The 14218-nt window shown below is 37.1% G+C and overlaps 2 long non-coding RNA genes across 2 annotated transcripts in view; one reads left to right on the forward strand and one right to left on the reverse strand.

The window, feature by feature from the left end:
- The window catches only part of Gm32875 (predicted gene, 32875), a 36237-nt gene that overhangs the window by 12318 nt on the left and 9701 nt on the right, over nt 1–14218 (reverse strand). The window contains exon 2 of the long non-coding RNA NR_168360.1: nt 5677–5795. This is a non-coding gene — a long non-coding RNA (predicted gene, 32875). The remainder of the gene's footprint in view (nt 1–5676; nt 5796–14218) is intronic.
- Nucleotides 11279–12120, forward strand: 4930590L14Rik. Its single transcript, XR_376129.1, has 2 exons — nt 11279–11356; nt 11893–12120. It is a non-coding gene; the product is annotated as an RIKEN cDNA 4930590L14 gene (long non-coding RNA).

Raw genomic sequence — 14218 nt, forward strand, 5'->3', positions numbered from 1 at the left:
GTCATGTGGAGACAAATTCATCAAACAAGCTGAAAACACAGCTGTGAGCAAGGTGACCAAGCCTACACACCCAAAGAATTATCTTTTCAAAAGGTAGAGCTGTGGTTTGCCTGTGGTTTGCGCTGACACTTGAATGGACTGAAAGAATTCTGAGCCTATAATTCCCGCCTATTCTATGGTGAAATTTGTGAGCAGTCTAGTTTAATTCAGGTAACCATTTTCCCAGTGAGGATTGAGAACATTTCCACTGGACACAGTAGAAGAAGCACTGAAGGCCAGACAGATATTCTACAGTAAATAAATTGACAGTGCCGTTTATCACCAATCCCCTGAGAGTTTAGTCAGCGTGGAATGTGCAGAGCCAGTAAGCCCTGGTAGAGCTCAGAAGAAATTGAATTCAGTATCTGTAAGACTGAGACATTCCAGAAGTAGAAACAAGTCCCAAAAAACCTGTGGCACCCCCCCCCCCTTTTTTTAATCGTCATCCAACTTAGGACAAGCACGCGGAGCACTGTGAGGCTTCTCAGTGCCTTGCTTTTACCATGCTCATTGCACTACTTCTAGTGGGTAGATAGAACATGGACTTGTCTCACAGAGACAATGACCTGGAACAAACTGTCACACTGTCCGAGTCAGCAGGTGCCAATGAGTCTGTGGCCATGTTTCAGGGAAACTGTATAATGAAAACTCAGAACCAGGGTATGGGATAGAAGGAACCAGCACAGCCTAACCCATCCTTCGAGATTCTCTGAAAAGAAATATACCCCACCCTCCAAGATGCCCACGATAAAGGGGAAAGGCTAAATACTATATTTTATTTCTTTCTATTACTATCAGTCAGCTAATGCCAAACCTTTCCCGTGGAGTCCAACGAAGTGGGATTGTTCCCTCTCCCTATGGCCAATCATTTTCTAGATTCTGAGCATGCCATCTGATCTCTGATACCACTCTCTGCAATACTCCTCTTCCTCCTCAAGGGGGCATCTCCACAAATACTTAAAAACAGACGCACGATTCCTCACAGCATTTCTGAAATCTTTGTTTTCATTGTCTAAAAGCTTTATATTTTCACTTCTTACAGTAGGAACCACTCTACAGTGAGATCTGGAACGTACCAAACAGGTGAATTTTGAATAAAGGTCACTACCAACTTCTAGCTTCTAAATACTCAAAAGTGCTCACCACATCTGCACTGGGGAAATTGTCATTCGAAATCATAAAATCTTCAAAGAATTTCCACGAGAGCAAATAAAAAAATCAAGGAACATATGTTACACTCTCACTGAGCCCCCTAACTCATTTCTCTCCTTACCCCGACAGTATGAACAACAGTGAGAGCCTTTCCTGGAGCACACTAGCTACTCTGTTGATATTGTCTCTCTCTCCTGACTCTCTTTTGGAGTGATGTTCATGAGGAAAAAAAAAAAAAAAAAGCTTGTCTGAAATGCCGCTTCATGTCAAATTAGCATATGGCCACGGCATATGGAAAGGAAACAGAATGGCTGGCTTCTCAGACCTGTGGAGGCAGAAGCAAAAGGGTTTCCGAAGACCCACATCTCTCTCTGCAAAGGCAGCTGCCCAGCGCACCACGCTCTCCCAGTAGACTGGTTCTGACCAAGACAAGTGTCTTCGCTGTAAAGAACACTGCCAAGAGGCTGACCTTAGGGGACTGGAGGCAGCATGGTGTGATATTTACATCTCTTTGAAGTTTCTTTCAAGTTTTGAAAAGCGTTAAAAAAAATAAAAGAAACCCTCAACTCAACAGTGACTTGAAATCTTTCTGGTTCCCTAGGAGCAGGTCTCAGGCTGAGATGGACCGAAAATGACATGTCTGCCTCACTCTTGTCTGTACCTATGTTTTCCACTCTGTTTCACAGCCGTTATGAAATAATGCAACCCAGCAGATTAATGATATTAAATGTATCCACCCAGGCCTCCCTTTTTCATCTGTCTCCCAATTCAGTAGCTTGAGGTCCTTTTGAGAACATGTGACCCACAATGTCACTTTAGTGTCCCACACACTCTGAATTGGGAGCACTAATCCTCTCTGATTCTTTCGTTGATTTAAAAAATGTTGCTAAATATTTCACCATCATACCCTTAACCACACACTGCCAGGAATGAATACTATGTTGAAGACATTGCTTAATCCTTTATGTGAGTGATGGGTTGGTCTAAAGCTTTGTGAGTTTAATCAACTTGAAAAATCCCATCATCAAGAAACTTTATTCTAACTCAAAGAAATTAAATTTAGAATATCAACTCTGATGACACTGTGGGAACACTTGTGTGGACAACATACATACAGGAAGTAGGCTATGAAAACCTCCGGGGGGAGGGGGGGAGATTGTTGAAGAACACAGCTGAAGTGTTAGTTCTTGTACACTCTTGAGATAGAATTATTGTGGTGGGGCCACATGCTCCCCTATAAACCCAAGACAAGAAAAATTCATGTCTTCATAAATTTGTTTTAAAGGATTTCTGTCCTTGGCTACCAAATGATAACTTATTCTCACTCAGCATCCAGTATTTACCATCTCTCAACACATCCATGGATAAAACTACTTCAAGTCTGCATGAGCCTCTCTTATGGCTCACTAAAGTTGACCTTCAATCCCATGATACTGTACACTTTAGCCTTGATAATGTCACATTCATACCTGAAGTTCAGCTTAAATATATTGAATAAGATTTAGCTTTAGTAATACTTTCTGAATGTCCCAATACATGTTCTGTTTTGTTTGTCCCTTTTCATCTCATCAACACATTGAATATCATAAAATCTAATACGCTTTGGAACTACTCCATGTTCATGGATCTTTAATCAAGGTCACCCGTGTCTTCCACTCTAAAGTTGCAGAGCAGTGGCACATATCTTTGTATCCAGAGAACCGGAACACTCTTATCTTAGTTCCAATTCTCTTGAATGATTTGGCATCGTTGCTTCACTTAAAAATATGTGAGCCTCTATTCTAGGCCAAATATGTCACTGATGGCCTGGGATACTGGGGAAGATGAATGCCTCTGTAACATGGAAGAGAGCATAGCTGTCCATCATGTGGCCCTACATAAGCCAGGGACTGAGGAGAAATACAGTCTGGGAAACCATCTGAGTTTATTAGAAAAGGGCAGCAACATCTCTGTGTGTTTTGATGTTGTAGAAAGTGTTATCCTAGAGAATGCCCAGACTTTGTCTAGGAAATGGAGGATTCAACAGGCTTATGACATGAGGCCAAGATTTCAGTATAGATAGATAGCCTTTGACTCTGGTCTTGACTTGTTTCCCCAACAGCCTTGACCAACTACTTCCCATCACCAACTACTCCTTGTACACACCACTCAGCTTTCCACCCTCTACCTTCTGTTCTACAGCAAAGGCATATCTAGGGGCTTGCTGCTAGAGTGCTCACCAGTGTGTTAAACAACAACAGCTGACAAAAAGAAAATCTGAGCCTCTGTCTTCTCATCTGGAATTTTTGTTAGAATATCAGATAATACTAGAGCCATAACACAGAGATATTTCCTCACAATGAGATACATTCACTTGCAAAAGAGAAAGATGTGAGTGGGCAGCATGAGCATATCAGAGGTTCTACCCAGGAGCCTCTTCCCATCCCAAGAAGTGAGAGGAAAAAGTGCAAATGTGTGATCTCTCAGTCAAAGGTCATAGTTCATACAGCATAATTCTAAAATTAAGCTGGCAGGTTCACACGTAACTATCAGCTTACTGAAGGCAAACTTGGCTATGTTCAATTTCATAAGTAGTCAGTGAGGAAGTTTGAACACACTCAGTATTCCCCTTATTGAATTTAACATTAATGCACAAATAAGACAGTATTTTATTTTAAAGCAGTATTGTAAACATCTGCCCCTTTCCTTTTACTCACAGAGTCAACAATGTATTACATGATTATTATTTTCATCCTTATTATGATAATACAGTTATTGGTGATGCTGATAAGCCTTTGAACTTCCTGAAGGCTTAGCACATTCTTTATTGTGACTCTTCCAAACTACCCCCACCCCCTTTTGTTCTTTGAAAACCTGGCTTATTCCTCTATTTTTTTAGCAGATAATCCTTTTCCATTGACAGCTCTCTGCACTGAAACTTGTTTAAGGTGAATAAATCCTTCTAACATTTTAGTTTAGTTTCTTTTACTTAGCTTGGTTTTGGTATTAATTTCAAAGGTCTGTCTAAGGAGTATAATCAGTCTCTTTACTGGCCCTAAATATTGAGGCATGTCTCAGAAACACTAATAGATCCTCAGTGACTTTGATTTGCCACTTTTTTGATTCCTGATTGACACTTTACCATCTGTCATTGAAATCATGGGGTCTACTAAATCCTAACAACCCTTCATCTACCTTACATAGAGCAGATGGAGCGCAAGTAGTCTGTAACTGATGCTCGCTGGACCTGCAGAGGGATTCTAGTTAAAGAATGAAGTTTCCTTGGCAAATCTACCTTCACATTCCCTCAAAAGTTCTTTCATAAGAAAAGAACTCCTGTATCTGGTTGGAATTATTCAGTTTTGCTGTGTTGGAATTCACATTTCTCTTCTAGATAATTATCAGAGGATGGTGTTATGAAGGTGTAAAATAAATATGCTTTACAGTCAAAAGAGAACCACTTGACAGGAAGAGGCCATTCATTTATATCTTGGTAGCCCTTACAGCAATTTGATTTGGATTCGGATGTACAGAAAATACCAGGTTGAAAACCTTCATTCTTTTCCTGTGCCTTGTGATGATCTGTATCCTTTAAATGAAAGGTCAGCAAATAACAGCTTTAGAAGTAAAAAGAAAAATGTACAAAATTATAATGAAAAGAAATGTGAACCTTGTATGGCTGGAAAAGCTAAAATATTCAACATCTAGCTATTTATAGAAAAGCTGTCCTACCCTATGCATTAAATCAGGTCATTTGGTCTTAGGGCAAGATTTTGGAAGCTGTGGTGCCTGACTTGACAGCTGACCCTTTGTGACACCATACTTATAACCCAATTAAATTTCTTGAAGGCAACAACTTTGGTCAGCACCATCTCATGTGTGTATAAGCCTGATAATTATTGTATTTTCCCAGAACAAGATCCACTCACACATAGCAATTTGATTTTCAGTAGAAATGCCAAGGTATTTAATAATAAGAAACAAAATATAATGGAGCCCAAAAGCTGAGGGTACCTTGCAGTAGAGCAATAACTAGCATAGATAAGATCTTGGAGCTGTTCCACAGCATGAAGGGGGAAAAAGCTAAACAAATGATTTTTCTATATGAATTTGACTGTGCCATGGTAGACCCAGACACATTAGCAAATTTTAGAAGGTATCTGGAGACATTGGTCTTGAGATTGACCCCAGCACACATAGGCTGAGAGAAGAAGATCACCCTTCCTAAAACAGGGCTGCTTTATTCATTACACTGAAGTTCTGAGTACAAAAGGGTGATATAAGCTAAGCTTACTCTATGAGCCTCCAGGCTAGAAATTATACCCTTAGTTCTTCACAGTGCTGGGCTGCCAACAGAAACCATGGCACCACTGAAGCCTACCCTGCGTCTCCAAATTGCTAACTGTAGATCTCTGTATTTCTCAAAACCCAGAATTATGGGAGAAATTCCTTAAATTCAATGCCTACCTATTTATCTTTCTGATCACAAGCCTGACTTCTATTTACCCGCTTGATTCTTTTTAACTTCACCGGCCCAAAGGCTGCCCCTCACCGGTTTCACATGACATAAAAAGGGTCCATCACCACTGGCTGACCAGAGCTGAGCAGGAAAGGTAGCACATATGCTGTTGAGAAGAAAAAGGGGAGACGACCCTTAATGACTTGGAAGTTACTTTCATGGAGCACATACAGAAAGCAGAACCACAATGGACAGGTAAATATTTCTACACCCAAATTCAAAATGTGCATGCAGTAGTTGAAAATGTATAATATTATTTCAAAAAACAAACAAACAAACAAACAAACAAAAAATAGAGTTCAATTCCCTGCACCACATTAAGCAGCTAATTGTCTATAGCTTCAGATACAACTGATCTGACATCTCTGGCTTCTGCAGGCATACACACATGCACATTCTCTCTCTCTCTCTCTCTCTCTCTCTCTCTCTCTCTCTCTCTCTCTCTCTCTCTCTCCCTCTCTCTCTCTCTCTCTCTCACACACACACACACACACATATGCACATACACACACATGCATGTGCATACACACATACACATATTTTGTAAAGCAGTTTCATAAATCTGTTTGTCAAAAGATGTTAGAAATAATTAATACAATGAATAAGAAAGCTTCAGACAGAAACAAAGATGAAAACCATGCTTTAGAACCCAGATAGATAAGGAATTACTTCTGCTCAAAATGAAAAAATATGCAATTTTAAAAATTGACCAAATTTTTAATGGACATCTCATAATAAGAGAGCCACATGATGACCAATATACACATCAGAAAGCACTTAACATAATTAACTTTAGGAAACTCAAATTAGACCTCTAATGAGATATCATACACACTTACCAGAATGGCTAAAATTTAAAAAGATTGGTGCCAATATAAGAAAGAAAAAGTGTAGAGCAACTAGGTATTTTTACCTTTTTGGTAGGACTACAAAATCAAACACATACTAGCTTATGACAGACATTTTTGACTCTACATTACTACCTATGGGGGGCGAATATATATATATATATATATATATATATATATATATATATATATATATATATATATATAATTCTTTTTAATTTTACAGTAATTGTACTCATGATAGCCAAATAAGAAAAATGATTCACTTTTCTACCATCAGAAAAACTGGTAACTAATTTGTAGTCTAGAAAAAAAAATATATAAAATTCTTCTTCTTCTTAATTTTACAGTAATTGTACTCATGATAGCCAAATAAGAAAAATGATTTATGTTTCTACCATTAGGAAAACTGGTAACTAATTTGTAATCTATTCAGTATGATATAATTGAAGATGTTTCATGACAACTCTAATAGAGTATATAATTCTCAAGAACATATAGGAAAACAAATTTTATACAAAGAGTATGCTGCAGTATACTGACACTTCAACAGTACAACTCATGAAAGCCTCAGAGATCATTGTGGAAGAGGGGACAGAAAGGTTATAAGAGCCAGAGCAAGAGAAATCTCCTGGGAGATTTTTCCCAGAAAGGTCATAGAAGCCACCCCCATGAAATGTCGTCAACATCACTCTGTAATCAAAACCTGAGAGGGATGGCAACAATAGATATTCTGACCAGGGAGTGGGAAGTCTCATAGGGTCTCACCCCTAGTCAAAATATAGGCAACCAAGACATATTAAGAACATAAAAAATAAAATAGTCTTGCCCAAGAAAGAGCCTCCAATTTGTTTATTCAATGCCAAGTGATCAACCCTAAAATAATACTCATTCAAATAACATTAAATGGACTACATGCACTTGAGAAAATTATATGTGTATTTTCAGGTAAATATACATATAAATCAACAATTAAAGAAATGAAAGTATTGAGTTAGCCATGGTGACACATGCCTTTGATCTCAACATTTGGGAGGCAGAGACAGGTGAATTTCTCTGTGCCTGAGGCCAGCCTTGTCTATATAGATTGTTCCAAAAGAGAATGTGGGGAGAGACCATGTTTCAGAAAGAAAAAAAAACAGAAAAGAAAAAAAAAAAACTAGAATATAGACGTATATCTGTATGTTTGTATATTCACACTCCAAAAGGGATGCTGTCTGTGTCATTCTGACCTTCTATGTACTTCTCTAGAGAAATGAGGAATCTGATTCATTTCTTCTCTGTTTGTTTGCTTGATTGTTTGGAATCATTTCCAGTTCTGGTTTTCAGAGAGAGAGAGCTGTAAGTAATGAGAACCTCATGGACTAAATTGATTGCTGATAAGTTCTGGATTTTCTACTTTAAAGGTGTATAATCTTGGGATAAAAGAGATATCAGTATCCCATTCTTATTTTTAAATGGCAACCATAAAATAATACGAACATAAATTTTATTTTATTCAAGAAGCTGGCAATACTACTGTGGAATAATTTTCTATTATTATTTTACATCTCTACTTAGCTTAATATATTTTATCTCTATAAAACACATTCTTATTTTTTTTGATATGTATACATATAAGATCATAGTTTATATTAAGTATAATTTGCTTTAACTTTCAACATATATAAATTTATATATTTTTCCTAATGCAATCTGTGATAACATGCTTTGTTAATTTTTGACTTTCAAAATATTTTAGTATACTGGCCATAATTATTATTTCTCTTGTTCAAAAATGTAAGTACTATTTTAATATTTTTGGCATAAAAACAGTAGCATTCAGGTCATTTCACATCTTGGCAGAATATATGCTTGTATATCTATATTATACATTTTGTGTGTGTACCATTGTTTGAGGAGTATCCTCTATCGATGTCATCTTAATTAATGTGAAAAGTATGTTAGAGATTCACAGATCTCATATTAAAAACATATATAAATAGATCACATATTTAGAAACCTATATTCATATATATCAGAATTTTTGAAAAACTGTTGAACACTTTGCAAAGAGTTATGGATTTTCAGGTTCCTTTTGATCAAAACCTTCTTAATTTTCATAAAACTAATAAAAATAATTCACAATTAAAGTATTGCTATTGATCGAGACAACCACAAAATATATTTCAAAAGTATTGAACAAATATAATCTTTATGAAGGACCATATCTTAACACCAGAGTAAGTCAAATGCATCTAAATTGTTTCTCTATATGATTGAAGCTTAATAAAGGGGCACTCTAATTAATAACTGCATTAGGCATGTGTCAATAACACAGATAAATGTTTTATTTGCTGTACTAACAGCCTCAAATGGAAGGCTTTCCACACCTTTGACTCTGGTAATGACCAGTTCTCTGATGAAAAACAAGATGATCAACAGCTGAGGATCAGCTTATAGTCTCAGGTTTAAGCACATGCCCAGTTTTACTCAAGCCTAATCATTGATATAGACTGATTGCTCTGAATAGCTAAACAGTTAATTAGAAAATAGATAAACTTTATGATTAAAACTGAGTCAGGGCATAGTTTATGAACTTTGGGACACAGCTAATAATTCTAGTTTACAAAAGTATCCCCTTGAAATTTAATATATATAAAAGTTATTAAAATAACCAATGTCAATAGAAATACATGAAGAAAATAAATGCACACAGTTTTGTATACAAAAATTAAATATCTGATTTCAAACATCTAGTGAATATTTGTTTTGTGAGTGTGTGTTTATCTAATATCTGTGCCTTCAGTAAAATCTATCAATTAACAAAGGTCAGTTTTCTTTCATTATTTTCACCACATAGTAATAAGTCCTTTTGCTTCCTTGAAGAAATATCTTTCCAGGGCACAGTTACAATGGGTTCAGAGGAAAACTAAGCTATCACTCACACAAACACATACACATACACACACACACACACACACACACACACACACACACACACACAGTGCCCAGAAGAGCCTCCTCTGTTGCCAATCACCTAGTATAAAAGGAAGGGTAGAACATTCTGGTTAAATGATAATGGAAGATAAAAACTGCAAAATTCTGAAGTTATAAGTAAGAGCTAGCGGCTGGCTTCAAAGGCCAGCCTCATTGCTCCTTGATAGGAACCCAGAGGCCCTTCCTTTGCCACTGAGCTCAATTAGCCCCTTTGCTCCATGACATCACAAAGAAACTGGTTTCAATTGTGCTTCAAGAGTCTTTTACACACAAGAATTAAATGAGGCTGTCTTGTTTAATTTCAGCTAATGTAAGTGCAGCTTCTGAGATGGAATTGCTCAGTTATAACACTGAGCTTGGAGCCAGACCGGCTGATTAATTCCTAGCTGTTTGAAGTGCTTTCTTCTCTTATCTTTAGCCATGCAGACCTAACTACAGCCTGAGGAGAGCCAAACCTCAGGCTGGGAGAGAATTTTGTCTCTTCTCCACAGAGAAGAACGAAGAACAGATAAGCTTCGTGGCAGGAAGCTGACAACAAACCAGAAACTTGTTGATTTTGATAAATATGTGGGATGTGGGCTGATTTGCAAAACCCCAAAGTGCGTACTATAACATCCTTATATCCGACTTCCAATTCATTGCTACACTGTGCAATTCTAATTGAAAATTACTATTGCCTAGGCACTAACATTACCCTAAAGATGTACTAGTTAGTTCCAGTTGAGGTTCTTACATAAAACCAGCATTAGCTGCAACAAGAAAGAAAAGGATTTCATGAGTCATCATGGCACCAATTAGAACACCTTCCCAGCTTTTATTGTATAACCTTTCAAGATCCTCAGATATTCTGCTTGGCAATTGCCAGGAGAGTTCTTTTTTGATCTTCAATATATACATACATATGTACACATACACAAATATGCCATATATATATATATATATATATATATGTGTGTGTGTGTGTGTGTGTGTGTGTGTGTGTGTGTGTATGCCTCAGCATGAATATCCTAATAAACAGACAAGCATAGCAGAGCATTTCTTCCAGCCTAAGATGAAACTGGATAGGAATCTGAAGGTAATTAAGATTGCACTTCCTGATTTCCTATGCACTCGTAAACACAGCCCACTTCATCTCACACAGTCTGGATATGAGTAACTGTCTTTTCTAAAACTATGTCCAGATAAGTACAGGCTGAGCAGGCAACTCACACACTGTAGCATCTCTTCTTCGTTTCATGGACAAGACTGCCAGGTGAAACAACCCACACCAGCAGCAAAGCCCTGTTTGTAGGCATCATTGGTGTCCAAGAGTCACACAGTAAACTAAAGCCTTGCCAAGGAACTTATAAGAGCAGATTGGAATGGCTTAGCCACTTGAAGAAACAAAACTATTAAAACTAAGCTGGCTTCAAAAGTGTTCCTCTTTGAGCTCTTCAAGATTTGCTCAAAAAAACATCCAAAGCACAGAAGGAAGTCAAGAAAACCAAATACCCAAGGCTTTTTACAGGAGGAGCACCAGTATTGAAACCTGCTCTTTCCTTTTGGAGAAACTGTGCTGAATTCAGAGACTGACAGGGCAGCAGACAGACATTTATAATGGGTGTTTTTTTCAATGCTTGATCACCAATGTGCTGGCTGGTTCTGACAAATTTTCATGATACTGATGAGAGGCTATGTGATCTTATAAAATAAAAGTGCTACCAGAGTGATACTCACCATAGCAACAGAACTCTCCAATTATGATATCTAAATGTGGACTGCCTGAGGAGGAGAATATTCCCCTCATCATTATTTCAGGATTGCATAAGTAGAAAATGGTGACAGCTATGTACAGATCATGGTATGTAGAGATACAGCCACAACCTGAAGGGGTAAACCTATTTTATGCCAATAACTACATGTTTGTAAAAGAGACATTCTATACTTAAGAAATTTTGTCCAAGGACTGTGCTTAAATTTTGCCAAAACTAAGAATTCAAAATCATGAACATTTTTTAACTGTCAAAGCCACAAAAAATTTTTAAAAGCATGGATTATAAATAATTATAAGTATTAACTAATGAGACAAGTTTTTTTTTAATTCTAAATTTCTTGTTTTGAAGTGTAGAAAGAATATTGTACTTTGGAATATGTCTATGATAAAGCTGTTATAGTTTGGGCACCTGTTAGATAGGCAGCATAATACCAACTGTCTCCTTTATTGCAAACCACTGGGAGGCAGCTAGTGAGTGCCTCATTTTGGGAAACATAGATAAGACAATGATGTGATAATATACGCAAAATTCCATGGCCAACTAGTAGCCGAAGTCTCTTTTCATAATACTTTCTCTGTTGTCCTTTTCAATACTCAAACACTTCTTTCTCTTGTTCTTACAGCCTCATCCCCTCTCTATTTTATATGATCTCCTCTATCCTGATAATTACTCCTCTGCCTCCTGCTGAAGATTATATGAAGCACATTCTTCTCTAAAGTCACAGGACTCCAGGTGATGTAGCCTGGTGCACAGGGTAGGCAAAGCATTCCAAAGCCTTCAGAGATGCCTTGCACAGTGGCCATCTGTCTCTGCAGTGATATCCAAATATACATCCTCCATTGCTAATGTTCTTCCAGGGCTTTTGATTTTTTCTTTTCCCAGTGCTCTTATTTCTTCATGATTCTTACAGGAACGAAGTACTATTGTGGTTTTTATTCCACTATCACTGATGTAAATATTGTAAAGTTTTGATCATTAAAGTCACAGGATGGTATTAGAAAGTACAGTATTTTCATGTACCTGTAAAGCTTTTGTTTTTCCAGTAAAACTGCAAGGGGGTTCTAATGTTTTGCAAAGAAAGTTGAAAATAATTCTTACATATGCAAATATTCAATCCTGCAAACTGTCAGTTGTCACTTGAACATGGCCAAGTTTTTCATTTATGCTATTGAAAAAAAAAATACATGACTGTGAGAATGCTTGCTCTTGGAAATAAATGCTCATCAAGTTCTGTACATAAATAAAGCAAATGAATCTTCACTGTAGAACCCAGGCCAACATTTTCGGCTTTCTTCCCATAACAATTCCTCTTGGCATAAGACTCCAAGTGTATTTCTACAACATACTGTGTCTGCAGAAATTTCCTCATTCTCCCCTCAGAAAACCAAGTAATGTCTTGAATAAATCTTTGGCTTCAATTTACTTCTGTTCTACTTCAATTCTTGCACAAACAAAACCTAAACCAAAGTAAGTATCTTGAACGATATCCATGCATGCTATTCTTTCTTTTGCTATAATTGACAGCATGCATGGGCTTCATCCCAAGTGTAGATCAGGAGGAAGCACTGCAATTCAGAGAGCACAATGCACTGAAGTTAAAGGGCACAACCTGATAGTCAACAAGCACTCTTGTAGTTAATAATTTTCATAATTTGAATTTCCCTTTACTTTTCTCCAACTTATTAATTGATACAATTATTACCGTTGGTTTGCCCATCTAGAGGAAAATTAAATTCCTTTTTCTGCACCCTGAATATTTGTTAATTTGAGTTTATAAAGCAATCTGACAGTGGAGAGATTGTCAGGAAACAGGCATCCAAATTTAATAATATGTAAACATATGAAAGAAACCAAAAATCAAGAATTCAAAGAGATTCAGGTAGGTCTGTAGCTAACTTTGAACTTCATAAGCAGAGTAAGTGATTTTGGGGAGTTCTGATTAGGTTCTATGATATGCACTAGTCACAGATACAGCTCCTCTGACTTTTGCGCTGCCAACACTGTATTCATTCTTCCTATGAATTAATCTTCTAAAAGTACTGGTAGGAGCAGTGCCATAGGAAAATCCTTCCCAGCAGTTCATCTGGGGAAGGGTGTGAGGAAAATGGAAAGAATGGTGCCAGAGGTCAGAGAGACCTTGGTTTTACTTAGTTCAAAGCATTCAACATGGCAAAACATCAAACTCAGAGTTTTGAGTTTCTGGGGCACAACATGCAATTTGAGGCTTAAAGTTGCAAAGCGGGGATTTGAAATTAGGTCATTTTTTATCCTCTGACTTTAAATACACCTGAATAATCCCATTAAGGATTCTTCGGGAAACCTTGAAGAATAAGACGATCCAAAATTCAAGCCTTGTATCAGAATCAAAAATTTCACAAGCTCCACAAAAAAAGATACGCTATTAAGAACATAATTATGCAGTTGTCAATTGATCTTTATCTCAACTCATCTAAAAGGCATAGCAGGTTCATCATACTGATGTTTTCACAATGCTGTATCATCTCTGAGAGGCCTACGTGAGTAACATATGCACACTTCGACGTATGGCTTGTTGTTTCCTAGTTTTATTGTTTGTCTTTTTAACAGAGAGCCTTTTCAACTGAATTATTTTGATTATATATATGTTACATAAAATTATATGAAATGTGTTTAGGAATGACCAAGAAACAGGACTAAATCTGTGAGTATATTAAAAACAAGATTGGCTAAATGTTACTTTTTGAACCTAGATAGGTACAAAAAAGTTCCTGTTAGCAATGCTTGCATGTACAGAGGAGCGTTTCTGCAATTAACAGTGACATACCAATCACTGAGTCACTTGTTCAATGGATAGTTCCACATGCCTGACCATGGAGGGAGGGAATATTTAAACCCAGTGCATCATGAAGCAAAGCCAAAAGAGAAAGACTTGACAGTGGGTCAGGTTTTGAAGAAGAGGTTCATCTTCT

This window comes from Mus musculus, chromosome 3, assembly GCF_000001635.26.
Source record: "Mus musculus strain C57BL/6J chromosome 3, GRCm38.p6 C57BL/6J".
Taxonomy (NCBI): Eukaryota; Metazoa; Chordata; class Mammalia; order Rodentia; family Muridae; genus Mus; species Mus musculus.